General features: G+C 40.0%; 1 long non-coding RNA gene across 1 annotated transcript; it reads right to left on the reverse strand.

Annotated features, from left to right (window-relative positions):
• Nucleotides 1–960: 960 nt before the first annotated feature.
• On the reverse strand, nt 961–25617 carry LOC309642041. Its single transcript, XR_014252929.1, has 3 exons — nt 25482–25617; nt 18098–19794; nt 961–2902 (listed from the first exon to the last, which is right to left on the reverse strand). It is a non-coding gene; the product is annotated as an uncharacterized lncRNA (long non-coding RNA).
• Between the last annotated feature and the right edge of the window lie 166 nt (nt 25618–25783).

Consider the following 25783-nt stretch of genomic DNA (forward strand, 5'->3'; position numbering starts at 1 on the left):
GCGCCACCAGGGAAGCCCTCACTTGTTTTATATTTAATGTTTTTGTATAGTAGAGACATTAGGTGATAAATGTGGAAAAGAAGCTGGAAATTTCTTGAAGAAATGAATCTGATGGGAATTTTTGAGCAACCTTTAATAGTGTTAACTCACTGTCTGATTTCTCTTTGCTCATTGTATTTACTTCTAAAATGCAATACTGACTTGTAAGGTCCACTTGGATTTGGCTCTCTATAGGAGGGAGACAGTCAGCAATTTTTCATCCCGTCAGACCAGGCACTCTGTGTCTGTATATCTGTCCTTTGGATCTGAAGCTTTTCACATTTAGGGGAAGGCAGCATGCCTCTGGCTGGAAATCTGGGTGGTGTAACTTTGTGACCAAGAGTCCAGATGCTATGTCAGAAAGACCTTGTTTTGATTCTTGCCTGTCTACTTACTTGTCATCAGACTTTTGGCAGGTTGTTTAACTCAGAAATTCCATTTTATCAATCATAAGTTAATAAAAGTCTATCTTAAGGGTTTTTGTGAATATTCATTCATTTATATGTAAATAAATAGTTCTATGGCCAGTAAATACAGAGATAAACCATATGGCATTGCCATTTTCAAGTTCAAAATTGTCAATATCTGTAATTTCATATGGTCCAAACAAATAAAAACCCCTCAATAAATGGTAGCAATTATCCTAACAGAAACACTAACTTGCTTTAAGAACTTATACTTTAAATACACGTCATTAATTCTAATTTCCCAGATAGCATGGCACTTTGTTATAACGTGGCTTATTCTTGCACAGATTTGGATGAACCTTAAATCATATAGTTCAATTACAAATTATTGAGTGGGCATAATATAATTAAACATGTTCAAATGTAATTTAAAATTTTCTTCCTTGCCTTCCCCCAAAATAAAGAAATCTGTTCTTCCACCAGTCTCCTCCTCCTCAGTGAATTGTACTTCATTCACGCTACCACTCAAAAGAGATAGTTGGGAGACCTCTGTGTTTTCTCCATTCTCTTCATTCTTCAAACACAATCCATCAACAGTGCTTATTGGAAATTCCTTCAAAATATATGAGTGATCTGCTGACTTCCCATAGTTACTACTACTCATGTCCAAACCTCCATCACCTACTACAATAAACTATTTAGTCACCCTGCTTTCACCCTTGACCTCTACAATCGTTTCTCAAAAAGGAGAGTGGACTGTTCTTTTGAACAAGGAAATCAATACAACTGATGACTTAAAACCTTCCCTTTTCTTCCCATTACCCAAGATGAAATCCTAAGTACTTACCATGGCTTTCAGGGCCCTTCATGACCTGGCCTCTGACTACCTCTGTGACCTAATCCAATCACTCTTCTCACTCGCTGCTCCCTAAACACACCGGCCTTTGTGGTTTTCCTTCAAATCTCCAAGTTGTTCAAGCCCTGAACATTTGACTAGCAAATGCTTTTTCCCCAGATCTTCAAATGTCACTTCAAAGAGGGCTTCTCTGATCACTCCCAAGTAGCCTCCCACCCACCTACATCACCTTATAGTGTATTTGTTATGCATTTTTTGCAATGTAACAATTTAAGAATGTAAGATCTATGAGGGTCTGGCCCTCATTTGTCTTACTGAGTACTATACCCCAACGCCTGGAATAGTGCCTGGCACAAAGTGTCTCTTCTGTGTTGGGTGAAGGATGTGCTAAAGAAACATGCAGAAGGAGACCACAGACAGGAGCACCAGCTCCAGCCGCCACGTCACAGCAGACTCATGAAAGACCCCAAGTGAGACCTGTAGAAGAACTGCCCAGCCAATCCATAGAATTGTGAGATATAATAAAGGGTTGGATTTCTTTCAGCATCACCGAGGTATAATTGACAAATAAAATTGTAAGACATTTAAAGTATACAACGTGATGATTTGATATTCTTATACTCTGTGAAAGGATTTCCCCCCCCCTCAAGTTAATCCATCCCTCACATCACATATTTATCTTTTTTTTGGAGGGGGGGAACCATTTAAGTTCGACTCTCTGAGCAAATTTCAATTATATAATACAGTGTTATCAACTATGGTCACCATGTTATACATTAGATCCTCAGACTTTATTCACCTTATAATTGAAAGTCTGTACCCTTCAAAGTTTGGAGAAGTACCAACCTCTCCCTATTTCCCCTACCCCACAGCCCCTGGCAACTACTTTATATTCTCTGTTTCTATGAGCTTGACTTTTTAAGAAATAAAGTGTTGTTTTAAGCCTCTAAGTTTTGGAGTGGTTTATTATGTAGCAACAGATAAAACAAGAACACTTTCATTTATTTTAAATAAAATTTTACAACATCGTATCAATGTTAAGGTAATTCCAAATTAAATAATTCACCACAATCAGGCACTTTAACCAGCACAAGTATTTTACTTGTCTATATGTTCTTCTAGCTTTTTTCTACATTGTTAAAATCACATAAATTTTCCCTTTTGTCACTTTAAGTGGATTCGATAGCATTCTACAGAGTTCTCCCAGCCTCTTTAAAATGGGATTTATATCTGTATAGACACAACAGGGTCCACACTGTCACTGTCCCTTACTGGGAAGGGGCCTCTGGAATCACACAGCACAAATAACGGCTGAGCACTTAAGTGCTGATGGTATATGAACACCAAGCAGACTCAGCTTGCTTCTGCCCTCAACCCTTCCCCTTCCAGTCGGTCCCTAGTTACAAAGGGAAAGTTACAAAGCTCGGAAGAGATAAGGCTTTGAAGGTGTATTCATTACATATCTGAGAAAGTTCTGGCTTCTGGGTTTGGAGAAACCATAGGGCAAAGGGTTTTCTTTCCATTATTTTTCTGGTCTGCTTTTCCTTTCTTGTTGTCTTCTACTTGGAAGGTGACTTTGACCCTGGAGAACTAAGAGGGGCTACAGGTGGGACAAGAGAAAAGGAAGTTAGATTAATATTTGCCCCAAGATTCTGAGAGGCAAAGAAACCTTTAAGTTTCCTTCTAGGTGGTCCACTCCTTTGAAGATCCCAGGAGGGGTGTAGGATTTCAGGGCATAAGTTGTCGCCTATAAATAAAGATGATGGATTTGATCAAGGCACTAACCCCCTTCCCTCCTCTTTCTACTTTTGGTGGTGATGGGGACAGAGTACTTAGTGGTGGTGGCAGTGATGATAGATATGGTGATTTGTATGTTTTGCCAGCAAGGAGGTCAGCGGAGGAGGGTAGAGGGTGTAGATCAAATGGCATAGGGCCACTGTGGGTTTTTGTGGGCTACCCTGCAATAGTGGCCATTATTTATAACACTGTTGCTACAGGGAAATTATTCTGTCTTCTGCACAGCTGACCGACAAATCAATTTGGAAAGGACACATTTATAAAGGAAGTATTCTACTTCTAGTAGCAACTATAACCACCAGGGGGCATAATTGGACTAGGAAGACAGAAAGAAAAGCAAAACTTTGCTCTAGGAGTATTGATTCTTAAACTTCTAAAATTCCTGCTGACCTTCAAAATTAAATTAATTCTTGTTGTCAGGTGTCTTTAATATGTACTAACATAAATCTAGGTGTGAGAAAGCTCCATATGCTCTTATAAGATCAACAGAAATATACAATTTAAAAGTTTACAAAATTAAATGCAAATTAATATCATTAACATAATGTGTGATATTTTGCTCAAACTCCATCTCCTCTAGCAAAATGAAGACAGTAGAATGTACCACACAGGCTCTTGAGTTCAGTATGCTGCTATCACATTTCACTCTTCTCTTTCAGAACTACTACACATCTTCATGTACAGGCCATGCTGACCTCTGACTGTCCCTTAGCTTGAACATGTCACTATGTATGAAGTCTGCTTTTGTTCTCTTTTTGGCCAAGGACAATTAAAGTTCTCCCACTTAGGGACAAACAATGGATCAACACAGACAACGCAAACACGGGCATTTTGTTGAAATGAAAACAAAACTTTAGATTTCCTAAGAAACCCCACCGACTTTCAAGCTGAAATCTAGACCCCAATTTGAGAGGCTCTGCTACGGAGGATAAGGGGCTCAAAATGTCGGTGACTTGTCCTCACGATTTCCCTGGGTGGTTTATGTCTTTTTTTCCCCAGCACCCTCTGCTTTATTTTCAATAGTGTCCTCATTTGGATGATAAAGTAATAAGGTTGTATCTGCTTAGAAACCAGTCCCAGCATGGAGTTTTAAGATCAGGAAAGACCTGTGCCTTAGCAGTGGGAGTTAGGAAACAAAAGTTAAAGCCACTTACAGAAGCTTCTTAGGCTTCTTTGAGAAGCATATCTAGTCCAATAGTAGTCAAGCTTTGGGGGTTAAACCAAACTTTTGACATGTTCTGATCTTCTTTTGTGACTAAGAGGCCTCAGGGATTCCCCTGACTCCCAATATTCCCAAAACACCACCTCAAAACACAGGCTATATAAGAAAGGAAATACATAAAGTGAAAGATTTAATCATAATGAGGATTCTCTGATATTTGACAGCATATAAGGTCATTTTAGGTTAGGAGGAGCGAAACTTCTGAAAGGGCCACATTTACTCAGAAAAGCTGGAAGACGGGACAGCAGTTTTGTAACTGTATGACATAACTTGGCTAATATCATGCTTTGGGCTTGCTACACAACAAAATGATTCCTCGCTGCCAAGTCTCAAGACCAAATTCAGTTGCCAATGTGACTTCAGATGGTTCAGTGTTAATAATAATGAAAAGATGCCATAAAATATGATTTTTAAGGAGACTGAGAAATATTTCTCTAAAAATGTCCCACAAACAGATATTTGCTGAGATTGGTCTGTTGAAGTGATACTAAGGAGAGCATTCTAGCAGCTTTGAGTCCTCTTTCCTTCAGATGATGAATATTATTAGCATTATTTCATATTTACCAAGCCCCAACTGGGGCAACTTGTCATAATGGACAGGGAAGGGAGAGGGTAAAAAGCACCACCTGTCCCTGGCATATGTGCCGGGGACACTCAATGTGGGGACAATGTCTTAAATGTGGTCTGCCATTTAGGAGGTTTCATATGATTTTCAAGGGTCTCACTGTCCCAGAGAGAAATCAATTCAACTCAATAAGCATCTATTCAGAGCTAGTTGGATACTTAGGGTATACAAAAATAAATAAAACTGGGTTCTTGTTCTAATAAGCTCAATTCTCTAAGCTGAATTGAGTAGAACCTACAAAATTTTTGCCATATCATCTGTATTTTTATTTACTCCATATTTTCCTAACATCATTATTTATTCAATACTTTTCTAGTATCTCTACCTACTTTGGCCGTGTCTTAAAGAATATCTTGGGAAATCATGGAGTTGATGTTCCAGATATATATTTTAAAATACTTGTGTTTACATATTTCTTTTTTTTTTTTTACATATTTCTAATGTGCACTTAAAAATGTGCATTTTAAAATAAACACAATTAAAAAAATTTTAATTGTGGGACTTCCCTGGTGGTCCAGTGGTTAAGACATTGCCTTCCATTGCAGGGGGTACGGGTTCCACCCCTGGTCAGGGAGCTAAGATCCCACATGCCTTGGGGCCAAAAAAACCACAAAAACCAAAACATAAAACAGAAGCAATATTGTAACAAACTCAGTAAAGACTTAAAAAAATTTTTTTAAATGTCTTTTCCTTGGACTATCTAAAACCATCTCTGTACTACTCTATGGGAATGATAATAGTAAGGAATACTTAAGATATTTTACAAGGGTAGAATAAGTCAGATGATAGAGGTATAAAGAAAGGGTTACAGGAAATCACAGAAAGAAGAGTTTAATTCTGTTTGGGTGCATCAAGGAGGCCTAACTTAGAAGATTTCGTATTTGAGGAGGTTTTAAAAATATCTAAGCGTGTAATATTTTTTTCAAACTAAAGAACATGGCAAAACGGTAAGATTTTACAAAGCTTGGTGGTGAGTGCACAGATATTCCTATATTACGCTCTTCTCTGTATGCTTGAAATATTTCATGATAACAATAATAAAATGTGTCTAAGGTTTGAAGAAGAGAAAAGCATTCCAAGCAGAAAAGAAAGTATGAGTGAAAGCACAGAATCCTGAAATTCAGGCTAGGTGTCTTCGATAGAAGGTGAGCACCGGAAAATTAGGATGTGGCAGATCATGCGGGACCTTGGCTAAGTGGTCCTGAATAAGAGATCTGGGGGTGTGGGAAATCCCTGGAGGTTTCTGATGAACAATGTATAATCAGAGCAGTAGATCAGGAATAGAACTCTGGGAGAGAACTGCAAGAAGGGGAGAGTCCAGATTTGGAAGGATCTTATAATAGTGATTCGAGTGACAATATTGTAGTCTCCCTAAGCTCCATAACATGCTGATTTGCTCCCTTGTTCTGCCCACTTGCATCCTGTTTTTATTTTTAAAAAATCCATTTCTAGGACTTCCCTGGTGGCACAGTGGTTAAGAATCCACCTGCCAATGCAGGGGACATAGGTTCGAGCCCTGGTCCAGGAAGATCCCACATGCCGCGGAGCAGCTAAGCCCATGCGCCACAACTACTGAGCCTGCGCTCTAGAGCCCGTGAGCCACAACTATTGAGCCCGCGTGCCACAACTACGGGAGCCCGTGCACCTAGAGCCCATGCTCCACAACAAGAGAAGCCACTGCAATGAGAAGCCCACGCATTGCAACGAACAGTAGCCCCCGCTCGCCGCAACTAGAGAAAGCCCGTGTGCAGCAGTGAAGACCCAGTGCAGCCAAAAATAAAAAAAAAATAAAAATAAAAAAATCCATTTCTACTGGGTAGTCATATTTCCTCCTTCCTACCCTAGATCCTTTGCAGTCTCATCCAACTATACTATAGACAAGGGTTTGCTAAACTTTTCCTGTAAATGGCCAGATAGTAAATATTTTAGGCCTTGCAGGCCATACAGTCTCTGTTGCAACTATTCAACTCTGTTGTAGGGAGAAAAGCAGCCACAGACAATACATAATGAATGGGTGTGGCTGTGTTCCCCTAAAACTTTATTTATAGACCCTGAAATTGAAATTTCAGATAAGTACCCTTCTTTTGAATTTTTGAACATTAAAAACGTAAAAACCATTCTTAGTTTTCAGGCTGTATAAAAATAGGCTGCAGATTATAGAAATGCAAAACAAAACCATAATGAGATACCATTCCTCATCCCCTGACGGCTGTAATCAAAAAGACAAATAATAACAAGTGTTGGCAAGAACATGGAGAAATTGGAACCCTCTTACATTACTGTGGGAATGTAAAATGTCACAGTAGCCTTGGAAAACACTTTGGCAGTTTCTCAAATGGCTAAGCATAGAGTTACACATGATCCAGCAATTCCACTCCTAGGTATATACCCAAGAGAAATGAAAATATATGTCCACACAAAACATAATACACAAATGCTCATGGCAGCATTATTCATCATAACCAAAATGTGGAAACACTGATACAATGGATCATTTGGCAGTAAAAAAGAATGAAGTGTTACTGTGCTCAACCTGGATAAATCCTGAAAATATGCTAAGTGAAGGAAGCCAGTCACAAAAGACCACCTACTGTATGATTCCACTTATAAGAAATGTCCAGAATAGGCAGATCTATAGACAAAAAGTAGATTAGTGGTTACCTAGGGCTGGGTGGGCTTTGGGGACAGGGGAATTAACTTGCTCATGAGTGACGGTTTTTTGGGGGGTGTGATGAAAATGTTATACAAGTGATTGGGGTGATGATAGCACAACTCAATAAATATACCAAACAACCATTGAACTGTACACTTTAAAAGGGTAACTGTATGGTATGTGAATTATATCTCAATAAAGCTGTTAAAAAATAAATAACGGGCTGCAGGCTAACTGGTCACGCAGGTGGCAGTTTGCCGGCTTCTGCTGTAGACACCAAATGAACTGGCTCCTTTCAGAAGCTTACTAGTAGATTCAGCTATTTAAATCTGGAAAATTCAATTTAGAAGAGCTGCAAGATAACCGTAGTCAGACAAGCCTTTGTTCTTGGGTCTTGCTGGTGAGGGGATCTGTATGTCTTATAGATGTACGATCTAAGCAATGATGAATTCCTGTTTGTAATTAAAGCCAGGAATTCAGCCCCCATACTCAGATATACTCAGACTCACAGTAGTTTCCAGCATTGAGGTCTTGCAGAGCCACCAGGCTGCAAGGACCTTCACTTTGTCCCAGCCAAGCTTCCCAGGCAAGCAATCATTTTGTCCATCTTTCTTCTTCTAGACCCTCTGGCTGGTTACCTTAGATTCCTCAACTTCCCATGATTAAAAAACAAAGCTTTGGGGACTTCCCTGGTAGCGCAGTGGTTAAGAATCCACCTGCCAATGCAGGCGACATAGGTTCGAGCCCTGGTCCGGGAAGATCCCACATGCCGCGGAGCAATAAGCCCGTGTGCCACAGCTACTGAAGCCCGCGTGCCTAGAGCCCGTGCTCCGCAACGAGAAAGCCCATGCAGCACAACAACGAAGACCCAATGCAGCCAAAAATAAATTAAAAAAAAAAAAAAAGCTTTATCTCATTGCCTCTTTGGAGAGGTAATGCAAGGGGGTGACAGTAAAATTTAACCTAAATTTTTCTTCTTGTAATCAGTCTTGGCCAAGGCAAGACTACCTCCAGTAGACTATAAGCTCCATGAAGTCAGGGCCTTATATGATTTGTTTATGACTATATCTCCTTACCTAGCCCAGGATCTGGCTGAATCATAGATGCTCAACAGATGTTTTCAATAAGAAATAGATGTTTTGAAAAACATCTATTAAGACAGGAAGACTATGAAATTACCTTAAAAATGTAAAAGTATTTTATGACCAATATTATGATATAAATTAGAATAAAGAGAATGAAAACAAGGACATAAATATGAGTAGGAAAGGAGATGGGGAGAGAGTGTTAAAGAGAGAGGACACAGTCAGAGTCACCATTATAAGCAAGAGAAGGAGCGTGGTAAAAAGAGAATTTTATTCAAAATAAAAACTGGTGAGGGTTTGACTGAAGGAGCATTTATTTTGGGATTAATCCTTTTAGGATACTTGGAAAGTTGTAATCCAGGACTGCTACCCATACACTGGTCAGAATAAAGACCATCCCAAATTTTGAAAAGGATAGTTTTGTCCACCACTTTATACCTTTTGTCTTAAATCCTTAGAATCTCCTGAATGAGATATTACATACCTTCCTCAGGAGGACTAGAAGTTTTAGGAAATAAAGCCCATAGCAGTGTTTTTGCTTTTAAGAGGGAAGCTTCTCAGTTCACTTCCAGCCTTAATTCTTAGATAATTTGTGCCTCATCTCCTCTCTCTTTAGGCTTTGCATGTGGTGATAGCTAATTTTTAAAAATTGGAAGAGAATCTTTGGTTTTATCATTAAGTGTCAAGAAGAGGTCATTTGTAGAAAAAAATGTTTAATAATATGCAGAAAGCACAGCCCCAAGGGTCTCCATGAAGACCTTTGCCTTACATGTAAATGGATAAATGGATGGAAATGCCACCTTTTAGTAACGTGGGTGAGAATGACAGGAATGAATGATCAGAGGAGTTAAGAATTTAATGATACATAAATACTTACGAAAAAATACTCAAACGACCTTCTCCGAGGAACACAAGATCTGAATTTTAACGATGGCACTAAAAGACCCAAACAAGTCCATGATCATTTAAAACACAAAGGGAGAATCCCTTTGTCTTAATGAGTGTTCCAATCTCCTAGAATTAACTAAAAAGAAAATGTTGACAAAGATACAACTCCAATCTATTTGGGAGTTTAAATAGTGTCGATTTATGAGAACATTTATATTTTATTAAGAAAAATGATAAAAAATATTTGCTGGGGTTCATAGTACAGCATTAGTAAAATTGAATACCATAATTATTTCAACAACTAATTATTGAGTACCAACTATGTGCTAGTCACTGTAAAGATTAATAAGACTCAGTGTGCCTATCTTCAAGAAGCTTACTATACAGCAAGCTTATAATAAGTTAACTACAGAAATAATTATATGATAAAGTAGTTGATAATAAATGAACAGGAGGTACAGAGTTTTATGAGAGTTACAAGGCAAAAAGGCTTGTATGTTATTGAGATAATCAGTAAAATTTTCATGAAGGAAGTAGCATCTGAGATGAGGCTTGGAAAACAGCAACTTTTTCATAGTCTGAGATATGAGAGACGAGCATTCCAGGTAGTGGGTACAGTAACAGCAAAGGTACAGAAGTGGGAAAGCAGGACAGATTTTTAGGAAACTCAACAGCTATTTTGCCAAAGTGTAAACTACATGTTTTGGGGAGGGGGCAGTAGGAAATACCACAACTGGACAGTTAGGTAGGAGTCAGATTGTGAGGAGCTTTTCAAATTCATTCCCTCACTCATTCAACATTCACTGAGCCCCCGTGCCTGCCATTGTGCTGAACACAGCAGCAAAAAAATAGATAGGAGACGTGAGTACTATAACCACATCAGCTGTATGTATCTCCACAGACGTTCACAACTAGAGGCCTAAACATTCTTTTCATAAAATGAAGTCACACTATTTGTCTGCTCCCTAAATTTCGTATTGAATTAGTCAAGCTTATTAACGGCCGTGACCTGAGTCCATGCGATCGCTGTCTCACAGGGGTTCAAAAGTAATTTTGAGGAAGAAAGAAACACATTTGCAACCAATTATACTTTCCAGTTACACTCTAATTTCAAGGAACTAGGTCAAATTCCTTAGCAGGGTTGGAAGGATTTAACCTGTTCCTCTCTGGGAACAGTGACCTCTGCAGCTTGTTCCATAAGAGGCTGGTCCCACTCAGTTTGTCCCAGTGGGGTGATATCATGATGATAACCACATCCCAGTAGCTGATCCACCAGACTAGCCAAATTTGGGATTTATCAAGGTACTGCTAAAGAATTCTAAGGACAAATTCTTGCAGCTGTTTTCAGCCTTGAACATGATTGGAATATCAATCTATAATCTGGAGGTGGCACACGCTGGAGATTTGTTGAAACTACAGGGACCCAGATTTTACAGTGGCAAATTTGGGCACCCTGGCTATTAAAATAAAGAGGCTATGCCTACGTTTAAACCTTTTAAAAAAGAAATGTGAAATAACAAAACATTAAAAATAGAAATGAAAGTCATTGAAATGCAGAGCAATTATATAGATGACAATTAAACTGAAATGTAAGAATGTATTCACGAAAAGGCTATGATAAAAGATTATCATTCACTCAAGGCGTTATAATAAGGAGGCTTCCCAGGCTGAGTGTTAATTGAATATAAGGTGGGGGGAGGGGCCTAAAAAGCTTTCTCAGTTTGAAGTTCAAATCTGTGGAACTCCCTGTCCTCACGGCTTTAACTCAGACCTGACATTACTCACTTGAGGAACTGCTGCCAAGCTTGTCTTTGCATCCAGGCAGAAAACAGCACTGCAAGTCTTTACAAAAAGCCTCTGGGGGCTTCCCTGGTGGCGCAGTGGTTGAGAGTCTGCCTGCCAATGCAGGGGACACGGGTTCAGGCCCTGGCCTGGGAAGATCCCACATGCCGCAGAGCAACTGGGCCCGTGAGTCATAATTACTGAGCCTGCGCGTCTGAAGCCTGTGCTCCGCAACAAGAGAGGCCGTGATAGTGAGAGGCCCGCGCACCGCGATGAAGAGTGTCCCCCGCTTGCCACAACTGGAGAAAGCCCTCGCACAGAGATGAAGACCCAACACAGCCATTAAAAAAAAAAAAAAAAAAAGCCTCTGGGCCTTGAGTGGCCTCACTGATGAAAGTTAATTTACTAGTCTACTTGCCACTTACATGTTAGTCTTCTAATAAGACAGTGTCTCAGAGTACCTAATCTCTGTCCTTTCACCCCCTCAACCTGAAATCCATGTTGGGCCAGCCCAGTCAGGAAAATGGCCTAGCTTTGATCCCCTAGATCATTATATGAGTCTTTTTTCTTTTTGGCTCTGTTGCGTGGCTTATGGGATCTAAGTTCCCCGACCAGGGACTGAACCCGGCAGTGAAAGTGCAGAGTCCTAACCACTGGACCCACAGGGAATTCCCAGGGGTCATTTTTTAAACCAAACTTCTGCTGGGTGACCTGTCTCTACAGCTTAGAAAGGAAGACATAGCAGAAATAACATTTATTCAATTCAGTCCATCAGTATGTATGTTTTAGTGCCTAATATATTCCTAGCACTGTGCATGATGCTACTAGGGAGAGAAGTGTCAGAGGGTAACAGTCAGCGATATAGGATCAACACAAATAAAGAAGGTATAAGACAGTACTCCTCTGTACGGACTGTGCTAAGGCGGCACCCTGTCAAACTGCCTTGCTACCATGGTGACAGTTACTAAGAAATGCACAGATCCACATACGAACAGGTTACAGAGTTCTGTTTTGTTGTTATTGTTTTTAAATATGCAGTTTCTCCAGTGAGATGAATGGTTCTTAATATCCGTCTCCAATTTTCTCTATGAATTCTCTGTATTCAAGTCCTTGAAGAGCATGTCGACCCATCCATGCTGACCCTGCACAATTTGGGGGTTTTCCTGTTGCTTGGGGATCAGGCTTTAACCCTTCATGTGTAGTGTGGAATAACCTCAAGTGTTCCAGGCTTCTAAGTTTACCTGACTCTAATTCACAGGTATGATTTCCCAAAGATACCCCAAGGTTCAGAAGGAATTCTTTTTTTTTTTTTTTTTTTACAATAATAACGAAAGATGTTTATTATAGCATTATTTATACCATATTTTATCCAACTCTAAGAAGGAATTCTTTTTTTTTTAATTTATTATTTATTTATTATTTTTATTTTTGGCTGTGTTGGGTCTTCGTTTCTGTGCGAGGGCTTTCTCCAGTTGCGGCGAGTGAGGGCCACTCTTCATCGCGGTGCGCGGGCCTCTCACTATCGCGGCCTCTCTTGTTGCGGAGCAGAGGCTCCAGACGCTCAGGCTCAGTAGTTGTGGCTCATGGGCCCAGTCGCTCCGCAGCATGTGGGATCTTCCCAGACCAGGGCTCGAACCCGTGTCCCCTGCATTGGCAGGCAGACTCTCAACCACTGCGCCACCAGGGAAGCCCCTAAGAAGGAATTCTTGATCATCTCTAAATTCCTGCTTTCCAGTGGCTGCTGTCTGCTCTTTGCCCCACCTCATCCTAGCTGTGACCACCGTCCCCTCCTCATTTATCCCCCAAGCACCATTACATCCAAGTGGTTCTTTATAAAAGACTTTTACTGAAAGTCTGGGAATTATAAGAGTAAGTAGTATTCTGTATCACAGGATAGGAAATATAAGTACCCAAAAGTTCTATGGCCATTTTCAACACAGGGAATTTCTCACTATATTTTCCTCTCAGGCTCTGCCTGCTGCCATTTTACTCAGATTTCCTTCTCCTTCATCTCTTTTCTGAGTTCTGCAGGTCCAAATCGCTGTAATTTTATTACTCCTAGCAATGTAATTCTCATAGTCAAACCGTCCCCCATATAGACTAACTCACAATCCCCAAAGGCCCATCTTTTTTTTTTCTCTCCTCAAACAAAATCTCCATTTACCCCAGAGGTGAATTTTGCTGTTCCCCTAGAATGTAAAATAGCAGCTAAATATAACTATTTTTAGAAAGTTACTTATTTTCTTTCCCTGCTTACACACTTTTTGGCTTAATTCTCCCGTTTAATCTGTACTCATGGTAACTTTTTTCTTGAGACTGAACTACAGATGTAAAGTCAAAGTGTTAGAAACATTTTGCATTGTGCATAGGTCACTCATATGTTTAGAGAGAATTTTAGTTCGTTTTTTTCTTTTTAAAATTCATTTTCTAAAAAAGTGATTCCTCAAAGATTGAGAAAAACTATGGAATGATTTGTGATTTTCTGATTGCCCTATAAGAGATACATAGGGAGCAGAATAAAAACTGGTCCCCTGTAGAAAACTCCCTACTGTATCTGGCATTATCCACAGGCCAAGACCCTTTTATATGCATGCAACACAATTTTCATAAAAGAAACCTTTTCACATTCAGTCACAGGAGTAGACGCTTGGGCAGTGACCACAGCTCTGCTTTAAGGATAAGAATCTTATCTTTGACTACAGAAATGTTTCCCGAAGTGCTGAGTACTGATTTCTCGGAGGCAGCCCTCAATTACATTTGAATGTCATCCCCAAAAGAAAGTAACATATGACAGTAAGTACAGCCTCCTGTGAAGATGGATATTTCCCCTTAGAAAGATCTCAATCTATGTGTCTATATATACACCCCTGGACTAGGTACCATGGAAGATGTGAGAAAACAATAAAACAAAATTGAAATCCCATAGGAGCTTAGAATTCAGAGGGTGAGAAAAGTTTCACTATACAGAAGTAATAATTATTGAATGAAAAACAAAGTAGAATTTATTCACAGAGTTCTGGAATTTTAGAACTAGAAGTATTTTAAAGATTATTCACTGATATGCAGAGGAGAAAACTGGAGCCCAGAAGGGTTAGGAGTTTACCTGAGGTCACACAGTGCATTAGTGGCAGAGCCAGGAAGAGACCACAGATATCAAGAGCTTTGTCTACTTTACCACACTGTAACAACTATTAAGCATCAATTCTATGCAAGGAAATATACAGCTTGAGATTATAAATGCAAAATGCCTAGCACAATGTGTGGAACCATCAGCTGTCATCATTATCATTATCATCATCACAATTATAATGGTTAAGAGTACAAATTTTGTGGGCAGAAGACCTAAATAGATATTTCTCCAAAGAAGACATATAGATGGCCAAGAGGCACATGAAAAGATGCTCAACATGGCTAATTATTACAGAAATGCAAATCAAAACTACAATGAGGTATCATCTCACACCAGTCAGAATGGCTATCATTTAAAAAGTCTACAAATAACAAATGCTGGAGAGGGTGTAGAGACAAGAGAACCCTCCTGTTGGTGGGAATGTAAATTGGTGCAGCCACTGTGGAAAACAGTATGGAGGTTCCTCAAAAAACTAAAAATAGAGTTGCCATATGATCCTGCAATCCCATTCCTGGGCATATATCCAGAGAAAACTATAATTCAAAAAGATACGTGCACCCCAATGTTCATTACAGCACTATTTACAATAGCCAAGACATGGAAGCAACCTAACTATCCACTGACAGATGAATAGATAAAGAAGATGTGGTACATATATACTGTGGAATACTACTCAGCCATAAAAAAGAATGAAATAATGCCATGTGCAGCAACATGGATGGACCCAGAGATTATCATACTAAATGAAGTAAGTCAGAAAAAGAGAGACAAATACCATATGATATCACTTACATGTGGAATCTAAAATACGACACTAATGAACTTATCTACGAAACACAAAAAGATTCACATAGAGAAAAGACTTGTGGTTGCCAAGGGGGAGGGGGATGGGGGAGGGATGGATTGGGAGTTTAGGATTAGCAGATGCAAACTAGTATATACAGAATGGATAAACAACAAGGTCCTACTGTGTAGCACAGGAAACTATATTCAGTATCCTGTGATAAACCATAATGAAAAAGAATACGAAAAAGAATGTATATATAACTTAATCACTTTGCTGTACAGTAAAAATTAACACAACATTGTAAATCAACTATACTTCAATAAAATAAAGTTTTTTAGTACAAATTTTGCTATTGGAACTGGAGGGTTGCAGTTCTACCACTTATTGTGTAACTGTGGATGAGCTACTTATCTTCTCCAAACCCCAGCTTCTTCATGTATAGAATGGGAATAAAAATAATATCTACCTAATAGGATGGTTATGAGGATTATATATACTTCTCACTTGAGTATGTTCAAACATTAGCTGTTCCATTTATTAACCTATATAGGTATACAGAGAGACAGGCAAAGATACACACATACAGAGTATTGGTGGAACTTCTCTTTGCTCTGCCAAAAAGAAAGCCAGAAAGTTAACATTTTTTTTAGCTTTTACTATATACAGATATCAGTACACAAAAGTATGGAACAAAGAAAATAGGAAAAGAAATGCTATTTGGGATATTACAATATAGAAACTGCTTACTATTCTCCACAAATATACACCAAGTTTCTGTTTTCAAGGAGCTTGTAACCTAGTGGAGGAAGAAACCAGGCTGTTATGATATGGAGTGATATACACATTGCAAAGCTAGAGTGAAGAGCTGTGAAAGCTCACAAAAGGGCATCCTATTCAGTAAGAGTGGAGGCAGAGAAGTGAGTGTCAGAGAAGGTTTCTCAAATAAAGGAATAAGGAGCTGGCCAAAGATGAGAAGAGTTGGAAAGTGCCTAAAGCTACAATCCAGGTGGGTCCCCAGGATCCATGCCAAACCTCTAGTGTGCCTTCTTACACTGCAGGTGTTAAAGGAGGAAAAACCACACCTCCCCCATCTCCCTGCAGTTAGGGTTCTGCTTCTGTCAGTTAGAAGGTGGATCACAGGCTGAAGCCACCTGCTTTGTTTCTGCTGGCAAACTCAGCTGTGAACACGTTGGGCTTTTCTGGTACATTATTTCAGTGTCTAGGTACTAACTCCACAGGCGTTGAGAGGTAGTCACAGGAGCAGCAGTGGCCTCCTGATCCTTGGATTAACAGCTACAGTGGGATGTCTTTGAACTCAACAGTTCCAGTGGAGTCCCCTGATTCCCCGTCTCTCTGATTATTGCAGAGGTAGCAGCTTCCCTGGTAAACCAGCCCAGCAGTCTTGTCCTAGTAATCATTCCTGCAGGCCCCACTTCATCCCTTCACCCTTTCCAATAACTTTGTAAGTTCCTGATTCCCCGAATTAAATCCCTTCCTGCTTAAAATGATGTGAGTGGTTCCTATTGCTTGAATCGAATACACCAAAAGAATACAAAAATGCAAAATGTGCCATGAACAATATTATTTGCAGGGGTCAGCAAATAATGGGCTAAGGTAGTAAACAGGTATTTTAAGCATTGTGGGACACTTTGATCTTGATCCCCTCCTAAGTGTTAAGTACATTCCCATTATTGTGCAATGACCTCCAGAACATTTTCATTTTGCAAAACTGAAACTCTATACTCCTTAAATAATAATCCCCCATTCCCTTCTCCTGGTCACTGGCAACCACCATTCTACTTTTTGTCTCTCTAAGTTTGACTACTCTAGATACCTCACATAAGTGGAATCATACAGTATTTGTCTTTTCCTAACTGGCTTATTTTATGTAGCATAATGTCCTCATAATCCATGTTGTAGCATGTGACAGGATTCCCTTCCTCCCTTCCTTTTTAAGGCTGAAAAATATTCCATTTTATGCATATACCACATTTTCTTTATCCATTTATCTGTTTATGGACACTTGGGTTGCTTCCACCTTTTGGCTATTGTGAATAACACTGTTATGAACATGGGTGTGTAAATATCTCTTTGAGATCCTTTCTTTTGGATATATACCTAGAAGGGGGATTACTGGATCATACGGTATTTCTGTTTTTAGTTTTTTGAGGAACCACCACACTGTTTTCCATAGGGGCTGCACCATTTTATGTTCTTACCAACAGGGGACAAGGGTTCCAATTTCTCCACATCCTCGCTAACACTTGTGATTTTCTGTTTTGTTTTTTTGATGGTAGCCATTCTAATGAGCGTGAGTGATATGTCACTGTGGTCTTGATTTGCATTTTCCTAATCATTAGTGATGTTGAGCATCTTTTTATATGCTTTTTGGCCATTTGTTTATCTTCCTTGCCCACTTTTAAATTGGATTCTATTTGCTGTTGTTGTTGAATTGTAAGAGTTCCTTATACATTCTGAATATTATCCCCTTATCAGACACATGATTTCCTTGGGTTGCTTTTTCTCTCTGTTGCTTCTGCCAGTCCAGTTTTAGGCCATGCTCATTAATGGAAGTCTAGTCTGGAGCAACTTGCTGGCAGTCTGGCCAGATCTGGAGCCATCTTCCATCCTAAAGACACCACTGGGAACAAGCCAGAGCATCCCTATCTTGGACACTTCAGGTCTTAGATACTCTGATTCGTTATGATATCGAAAAGCATCCCCATGCTTTACTTTGAACCAGAACAAGCCAACCTAAGGTTTCTGGGGCTGCCAAATTACAAAGAGCCTCAAGACTGGGTATGGGAGTCATGGAGGCAGACTCACCAGATTCAGGTTTTCCACTGTCAAGTGCCTGCCACTAGAAAGCTGAAATCAAACACAATTTTCACATCTGTTTCGTAATTTAGCGCTGCTCCTTTTACTTCAAACAGTAGTTCAGTTCATCTTCTTTGAGTCTCTCTGTTTATCCTGAGGGGATAAAATATCCCAACCCCAGAGACCTTAATGATTTCCAGTAGAATACATAGAGAGTTAATGCATGACTTAGTCTAAAATACAACCCAGTTCACACAGTACTTGCTCCAAAAAATCCTTGCTGATTCTGTATTAGTGGGTATGAACTCCAAGGCATGCTGCGTTTGCTAAAATATCCTATTTGAAGAGATACTATTCTAATTTATAAAAGGTCTATTTCCTTTTCTAACTACTACTGCCTTTTGGAAGACTTTAGGAAGCCTTATGTGCATTATTTTTCTGGTCCCCACAAGAAAAGGAAAATGGGATGGTTAAGGAGAGAGCTGCATAAGGTCGAGAAGAAGAAACACTGGAAATGAAAGATCCTAATTCTCTTCTTCCCTGACTTTTATGTTAAGTTGTTGCTACAAGTGCCTACATTCAAGTGCCTACATTCAAGTGTTTATCACTGCATTACCTTTAATCATGAGTATCAGGGATAGTGACATTTATAAATGATTTCAGCTGTAAGTAACAGAAAACCCAAACATAAGTAGGTTAAAAAAATAGTTTTTTTCCTTATCATAACAAGAAATCCAGAGATAGGTAGTTGCTGGCACTGGTTTAAATGTTCAGCGATCTCAAGGCTAAAAGTCGTTCATTTTCTTGACTTTTCGCCCACGGATGAAAGATGGCTACCACAGCTCCAGACATCCTATTCTTTAAAAAGTAGAGAGAACAGAGAAGAGATGACACCAGTTCTGGCTGTGCCATTTTATTTGGAAGGCAAAAGGTTTCCTGGAACTTCCCCCTCAACCTCAGAAATCTTCAGCTTACTTCTCGAAGGCTGAAACTTACACCACTCCCAGGTGTAAGCAAGGCTAGGAAAACAAAATACATGGGAATATTTGGTTTTCCCACCCCAGAAGCAGGCAAGTGAGAGGGAAGTTGGCAATGAGTGTTGGTCTGCCAAGTTTTAGGGTTTGCCACAGTGAAAACCAGGAAACACCAAAATATTCAAGAATGCAAGACTAAGTGTAACGTGCCATATGAATCCCAGGTAGCTGTTAAAAACTGTGGTACAGAAAAATACTTAGTGGCATCATGTAAAATTATTCATAAAATGTTATCAACTAAAAAATTAACATATAAAACAACAGATGAGAAAACATCAAATTTGTTGGGGTGACCTAAGTTTAGATAGATTTTTAAAAATAAATAAATTTATTTATTTATTTATTTATTTATGGCTGGGTTGGGCCTACCTTGCTGCGCGCGGGCTTTCTCTAGTTGCGGCGGGTGGGGGCTACTCTTCATTGCGGTGCACGGGCTTCTCATTGCGGTGGGTTCTCTTGTTGCGGAGCATGGGCTCTAGGCGCGCGGGCTTCAGTAGTTCCGGCATACAGGCTCAGTAGTTGTGGCTCGTGGGCTCTAGAGCACAGGCTCAGCAGTTGTGGCACATGGCCTTAGTTGCTCCGTGGCATGTGGGATCTTCCCGGACCAGGGCTTGAACCCGTGTCCCCTGCACTGGCAGGCAGATTCTTAACCACTGCGCCACCAGGCAAGCTCTAGATAGATTTTTAAAAGTTAAACAGATATATGCAAAAAGAAAAAAACTGGAACTTATACTCTGAAAATGTTGACTTAGGTTGGGTTTTCCAGGAAACAGACTCTGAGGCAGAGATTTGCTTGCAGCTGGCTTAGTGGAGACTGCTCTGAGGAGCAGCACCTGTTGCGCAGGCAGGACTGGGCAGAGGGAGAAGGTGAACTGCAGGGCAGATGCCACAGAGGCTTTCATTGGTTCCATTGGAAGTTCTGAAGCTGAATGTCCCAGACTGTCCCAACTGAGGGACTGTGCCTTGTACCTCCACAAGTGATCAGTCATGGCATTTGGACTGTCCTCAGGGAGGGGATATAACCTAGCGTGAGGCAGTTTCCTTCACAGAGGCAATTTTGGAGAAGAATTCAACTGTGAGTCATCAGCAGCCAACATTCTTGGCAGCTGTATCTTGAGATCTGGGCAGCACACCGCAGCGTCCACCAGAAATGTCAACAGTGATTATCTCTGGGGTCTGGGGATTAAGGTTGGTTTTCTCTCTTTTTAAAAATATTTTCCAAATTTTCCATAATGAATATAACATTGTTCTAAGCATTAAATGAGTTAATTCATAGAAGGCAGTTAGCACAGTTCCTGGAATTTATTAAACACTCAAAAAATTTAGCTATAATTATTTTGTATTTATATATATACGTGTTCGTGTAACATTTTAAAGAGAAAACATAAATATGGATATTGTCAAGAAGAACGTATGAAATAGGATTAAAATAATAACAGAACTTGCTGTTCCTTTTGGCTTATTATTTGGCTGCACTGGGTCTTAGTTGCAGCACGTGGGATCTTTGTTGCCGCGTGCAGGATCTTCGCTGCAGTGTGTGGGATCTTTAGTTGCAGCATGTGGGATCCTTAGTTGGGGCATGCAGGATCTAGTTCGCTGATCAGGGATCGAAACCCGGGCCCCCTGCACTGGGAGCTTGGAGTTTTAACCGCTGGACCACCAGGGAAGTCCCTGGCTTATTTTTTTTTAAATCTGTGTTTTAATCTGTGACATTCTTTCTTATGACATTGTTTCTTTCCGGCATGTCCAACAGAACTTTATGTAATAGCAGAAATTTCAGGGACTTCCCTGGCAGTCCAGTGGTTAACACCCCACGCTCCCAACGCAGGGGCCATGGGTTCGATCCCTGGTCAGGGAACTAAGATTCTGTATGCTGCACGGTCAGTATCTGTGCTGCCCGATATGGTAGCCACTAGGCACAGGTGGCCGCTAAGCACTGGAAATGTAGTAGAGCAAATGAAAAGCCAAATTTTAAATTTTATTTAGTTCCAATTCATTCAAATGTAAATAGCCACATATTGCTAGTGGCTACCATATTGGACAACGCAGCTCTATACCAATATTAGGCAATGGTTATTTAGAGAATAGATCTAAAATATTCTTTCTCTAAGTTTGGATTCGTTCCTCAACTCACTACCCTGTATAATCCCCTACTTGTGATTTCAAAATCACATTTTATTTACATGTGTAGAAAAACAAAATGGGAAGTTAAGTGTACAAAAAAGGGTTGTTGGCGGTGGTGGTGGTCAGACTTTTAAAACATACAACAGGGAAAGTAATTTAGTTGAAAGGTGCTAAAGAGCTACATAATGTATTGCTAACTGTATGGTATCTTTTAGTAAATAATCCAAAGAGAAAATGAAAGAGGTTGTTCCATATCATATATCTGGTTCCTCTTCGTAAGCTAAAAGAGACTTCTCACCAAAATCATACTTTTCAACCATATTGTCCATATAAAAAGGGAGATAACTGCAGAAACAATTTGAAAATGCCTGAATAACAATGTGGAAGTCTCTTACCTCTTAGATGGGAGGCATATGTATATGGTGGGAGACATATGTATCTGGGGATAACTCACTAACAGCAGCCAAGTTTGTGGAGAAAAGAGACACAGATCTTGGTTTGCATCTCACCCTGCGAGTTACTGGCTGTGCGTACTTTGAACAAATTACTTAACTTCTCCATAATCAAATGGTGATAGCTACACCTGCCTTGAAGATGAGTTGAAAGATTAGTGATACGTAAAGCACCTGGCATATAGCAAGTGCTAAATCAATGACAGTTTTATTATTATGTTAGTATAATGTGAAGAAAACAGATCAGCAAAAAGGAAGTAAGCCCAAATACTTAAAAACTGGGGTAGGAATTAACTGGAATAATCATTAAATTATAAAATTATTTTTGGTATATTTTGTTTTATGTGTATTTCAACCACACAAAATTTAGTCAACTGTTTATCAAATGAATGAAAAAAATGGATGTTTGAATAAATGAATGAATAAATGCCTTGCCTGTTTTTAATATCATTTTGCCTCCCAAATCGGTTGTTATCACTAAAATGGTTTTGTCACTGGCATTGTCACTAGGGATATTTTCAAAGACTCTGTAAAGAGCAGTATCAAATCAATGGTCTTTTCTAGACTTAACAGGAGAGATTAGGGCTGATGTTAAGAAACAACTTCTTGAGCAATATTACTAATGGAGCAGTTAAGAGCTTCCATCCTTAGATATTTTTAAGAAGACAGATAATACTCCATGCTGGAAATGTCATCATCATCTGTGGTAGCTAGCTTCCAGGGTAGCCTCCACTGAACCTTACTTCCTAACCTTCATGTCTTTTCCTAGTCTGCCCAAAGTCAATCAAGGATGGTCCTGAATATGGCTGAGGTGATGTATGACTTCCAAGGCTATGTCGTAAGAAGCGTTGCAGCTTCTGCTCTAGTCGATCAGATTGATCATGTGCTCCAGGATAAGCCAGTAGCCATGCTGTGAGGAGGACACTCAAGCCATCCCAGGGAGAGGCCCATGTGGCCAACAGCCTGTGCCAATCCACTGGACATGTAAGAGAGCCACCTTGAAAGCAGACTCTCCAGCTTCAAACAAGTCTTCAGATGACCACAGCCCTAGCCAACATCTGACTGCAACCTTATGAAACACTGAAACAGAAATGCCCAGTTGAGCCACTCCTGAATTCCTGACTCACAGAAATTGTGAGAGGGAATATATGACTTTTATTGTTTTAAGTCACTAAGTTTTGGGGTTATTTGATATGGAGTCAACATATCATCATTGGCAAACATTTATTGCTACTGTCCAAAATGTCCTGCTAATGGGCTGAACCAGATGACCATTTTTTTTTTTTGAACCAGATGACCATTTAAGGTAACTTCTATCTTTGTAACATCAACGTTTTAACAGCTTATCATGTCGTTAACTCAGTATCTTTTTCCTATAAAATTCCTATGAGACAAGGAGAATCAGCCAATCAAATATTTAACAAACATCCATTAAGCCTGTGGAATTAAAGAACATCAGCTAAAATTGGAGTCAGGACACACCTGTAGGGAGAGCTCTCACAGCCGTGTATCATCAATTACTCCAAATTCGAAGAGACATACCCCTACATCTCTCCCACAGGAAGGTACTCCCTACTTTACTATCCAGAAGGAAGAAGAAAACCATCTTTCTGGCCAACCACAGCCCAGCCAATCAGAGACTGTAGCACCCCGACCAATGAGAAGCCTCTACACTTTGGACTGCCAGCTTCCTCCGGTGAACTCTTTAGTTATGATAGCCCCTACCAAGGCCCCCCTTTTCCCTATAAAAGCAAGCTCCCCTTCCATATTCTCTGGATTTGCCTGTGGTCCACCACAGTTCCCATAACCTGAATTGCAATTCCTCTGGCTATTCCCAAATAAACTTGTTTTGCTGGTAGAATAACTGGCTATTATTAAAGATGATAAATTCAAGGTATTTATTACTCTAGGTGCTCTGCTGATTAAAAGGTATGATGATGCTAATGATAAAAATAACAATAATAGTAACAATAATAAGCATTACTAATATTTATTAAGCATCTACTTTAGACACTGTGCATATACTCTCATTTAACCTTAATATACATTGCCAAATGTTTTCCAGGAAGGTCATACCAAACGACACGCCCATCTGCAGTGTATAAGAACAGAGTCACTGCATGTTTACCAGCACTTAAAAAAATTTTTTTTTACATCTGATAGGTGAAAAATACAGTAGTTTAATCTGCATTTCTATGATTCCTAGATCTTGACATGTTAAGCACATCAAACCTTTATCTGACATACAGTACAAATATTTTCCCCCAGGTTGGTATTGCGATATTTTTAAATTTTTACAGTCAAGCCAATCTCTTCCTTTGTAATTTCTTCCAATTCTTTTGTAATTAGGTTCTTCTCTATTTCTAGATCAATTAAATTTTCACTTGTATTTCTTTCTAGTTTGTTTATGGTTTTTTGTTTTTTTGAGTTTACACAGTAATTTATTCTGTTAGACTTTTTTTTTTCTTCTCTATTTTTTTAAGTGGAGTATAGTTGCTTTACATGGCTGTGTCAGTTTTATGTTTTGTTTTTTACACATGTAATTATTTTTTGTTGCAGGATACAGGGCAAAAGTCTTTTTTCCCCCATAATCATGTCTCCTTCACTTATAAATTGAATAAGTTTTCTTTTCCCCACTGATTTATGATGCCACCTTTACTATCTAAGGAATTCTTATATTACTTGAGTATGTTTACGGTCTTTATAACACTCTTTCACTGTCTGTCGGTTTTGGTGCTAGTACTGCACTTTTTTGATTACTTACATCTACTCATTCACTAAGGACCACCACATTCTCTTCCAGGAAGCCTCCCTGATTCCCCCAAAAAGATACCATTGCTGCCTCCTTTTTCAACTTTATAACATATAAAATTTCACCTTATATCACAGTTAACAAAGTTGATCTTACCCAATTATATTCTTGAGAGCAAACAACAGGTATGCTATATATTCATTAAAATCAAATTATGGGATTTGCATTAAAAGGTAACGATGGCAGAACCGATCTCGTTTGACAAAAAAATGAAAATAGGCCAATTCCCTCATTTGTCTAACAAAAATCATTGTACCATCCATGATGAAAAAGTTATAAAGGTGAATGAACCCTAGATTGTGCTTTAGGGAGTTCACTTCGTAGGGGAAAGACACATGAAAATATACGTGCTTAAATACACTATGACTAAAGTGTATAAAATAAAAAAAAACAAAGAGGTAAAAACTAAGTGAGCAGTGGGGTAGTGTTTCAAGCAGTGGACATACCTATGAGCTGGGTTTATGGTGTTTCTTAAATGTTCGAGGATTTGTAATTAATCTGAATGAGAAAGTACATCAATTCAGATTTTTTAGCAGAAGTTACATTAACGTAGCCTGCATTCTGAGAACTTTTTAAGGAAGCCTAATATAGTGTGGGTAGTACGGCGAAGCCTAGGAGCAGCTCTGCTCGGAAGCCCTTTCGTTAGCACGAACCCGAGATGACTAGAACCTGACAGAGGCGTGAATTAACCCACCACGGGTGAAAACCAGACATGGGGGTGAGAGATAAACCTTACCCACCTGAGGCTTCTACTCTATAAACCACATACTGGAGTTGGTTTAAAAGCAATGAGGACTACAGACCCCTTGTTGTGAGAGCCAGCACAGTTCCAGGCCCAAGGCTCACCTCGCCACGCGCCTCAGGCCCCAGCCGAGCCCCGGCCAGATGTTAGGACAAGAACTACTGACGTCACGGAAACGTGACGTCACCAGCACTGACGCAGTCTAACAGGGAGGGGCCTCTCAGCTCACCTCAGAACGCCGTCAGCTCCACGGAGCAGCGAGGTGGCCGCCTCGCGCTCTGCCCTGAGGGTCCGAATAGTCAGAGCTGCGGGAACCGAAGCACTGGAGTCGCTCAGGAGCTAAGCAGCGGCCATCCCTCTCCCGCCTTGACCCTTATCCGCGTCCTCTCTAAGGCCCAGGCGCGGTCCAGGCGGCCGCGCGCTCACGAGCCCGCCGCTTGCGGCGGTCACGCGCACGCACGCTCGTGCGCCCGTTCCCTGAGAACCCGGAAGTGCGAGGGAGAGGCGAGCCACGTGGGTGGAGCTGGAGCG

Source organism: Balaenoptera physalus (assembly GCF_965194825.1).
Source record: "Balaenoptera physalus genome assembly, chromosome: 13".
NCBI lineage: Eukaryota > Metazoa > Chordata > Mammalia > Artiodactyla > Balaenopteridae > Balaenoptera > Balaenoptera physalus.